This window comes from Lathyrus oleraceus, chromosome 2 (assembly GCF_024323335.1).
Source record: "Lathyrus oleraceus cultivar Zhongwan6 chromosome 2, CAAS_Psat_ZW6_1.0, whole genome shotgun sequence".
NCBI classification, from domain to species: domain Eukaryota; kingdom Viridiplantae; phylum Streptophyta; class Magnoliopsida; order Fabales; family Fabaceae; genus Lathyrus; species Lathyrus oleraceus.
Window position 1 is genome coordinate 185,856,309 of NC_066580.1, and position 2,087 is coordinate 185,858,395.

The window sequence follows — 2,087 nt, forward strand, 5'->3', positions numbered from 1 at the left end:
AGCCCGTCAGCAACAATACCACCGTCAACATACTGCACTCATCGAAGCCACTCAAGGTTCCATTTTGGGTAACCTTCGAGAGGTGAGGACTGCTCAGGATGCCTTACAGGCCAGGATGGATCAGAAATATAGGGGAATGGTGTGACGTCCGTCACACCATGTGTGACGCTCGTCACACAAGCGTGCAAAGCGTGACGCTCGTCACAGCCTTTGTGACGCTCGTCACAGGCACAACGCCTGTGCTTTTTGGGCTGGGCTTTGGCTTTTGATATTTGCTTCTTTTCATTCCTTTTTGCACCTCCTTTTCTTCCTTTTTTACTTGTGCTTCAAATAAACCACCTGAGATAAATAGAAAGAAAATACCGCGTAATATCTAATAAAATGAAATAAATTGAAGTAAATAATAATATAATTTAATTAAATTGAGTCCTAGAATGTGTTACTATTTCATGTTATCATCGAGTCTGTAATCGAGTTTGGAGCACTTTGGAAGGAAGTTAATCCTGCCGCCATTTTCATTTCCGCTTTGCATTTTATTCAACCCTCTGATTGAAGCAGGTTTTTATTACTTTGCCTTTATCTATTTTATTTCCCGCACTCGCACTTTACTTTATTTATTTCCCGCACTCGCTTTACTTTATTTATTTCTCGCACTCGCTTTACTTTATTTATTTCTCGCACTCGCTTTACTTTATTTATTTCTCGCACTCGCACTACTTTATTTATTTCTCTCACTTGCACTACTTTTATTTACTTTCCGCACTCGCACTACTTTTATTTACTTTCCGCACTCGCACTACTTTTATTTACTTTCCGCACTTACACTACTTTTATTTACTTTCCGCACTCGCACTACTTTTATTTAAATTAAAATGCACCTTTACTTTACCATGTCTAACTAAATCTATAAAGGTTAGAATGTAAGGATCGTAATTGAACCGATAATCTGTACAATTGTTCGTAGAAACACTTAAGGGCTATTTTAACTTTCAACTTAAGTTTTCCCGCACTTAATTTCTGTTGGGTAAGATCGAAAGCCGTCCAACGTCTTTTTAAACTTAGTTGTTTTTAACTATTTCAAAAACAGCGAAAGCGCTTTGTCTAGTTCATTAGGAGTTTTTAACTTAAGAAGAAAAGTGATTTTAAAACTATTTTCGGACGCGTTTATAAGTTTAGAGTCTGGTTCGTGAGAACCTCTTTTGGTTAAGAAATCCAGGTTAAAATACTTTTCAACTTAGTCAAGATACTATATTTCTTAAAAATAGGTTTATTACTCTAACGCAATGCGTGCCTTTTTATAAGTGACAATAAGAGGGTTTGATTAGGGAGTACAACTCGGTTCTGAATACGCGAAAGTGAAAGTTCCCGTTAAATTGGTTCTTTTCAAAGTAGGAAACACTGTTCATAAGTTGTTCTATTAGCAAGTACTTGGATTATTAATTGATTATGTGAATTACATTCGAGCCTGTCTTTATTAATTGAATTTAATTTAATACTTTACTTTTTATTGCACACTCTAAAAACCCTTATTTTGATTACCTTAGATAAACACCATAACAATAGATAACGATAAATTGACACTTGGTCTTTGTGGATTCGACAATCTTTTATATTACTCTGACGCGTTCGTATACTTGCGAAAAGCACGCATCAAATAACCAGAGTCTGAACTCCATAGGGCAAGATAGATGAATGCCACAATCTGAACTAATACAAAGGAAAGGAACAGACTTGAATGCCATAAGGCAAGAGCATAAATATATGCCATAGTCTGAACTAAATACAAACGCAAGAAACAAATTTTCAGAGTCTGAAACTCAATAAGGAAAAAGGAATATGATGCCAAAGTCTGAACTTCAAAACAACATCAAGGGTTGCCAGAGTCTATACTCCATGGGCAAGATGTATAAGCATGCCATAGTCTGAAATATATAAGGCAGAAGAAATGATCTGAATGCCAGAGTCTGAACTCAATAATGGCCATAGAGTATGATGCCAAAGTTTGAACTGTATAGGTACTAAAAGAGGTATCTAGAGTCTGTACTCCACGGGCATAATGAATGAGTGTCAAAGTCTGTAACTGTAAG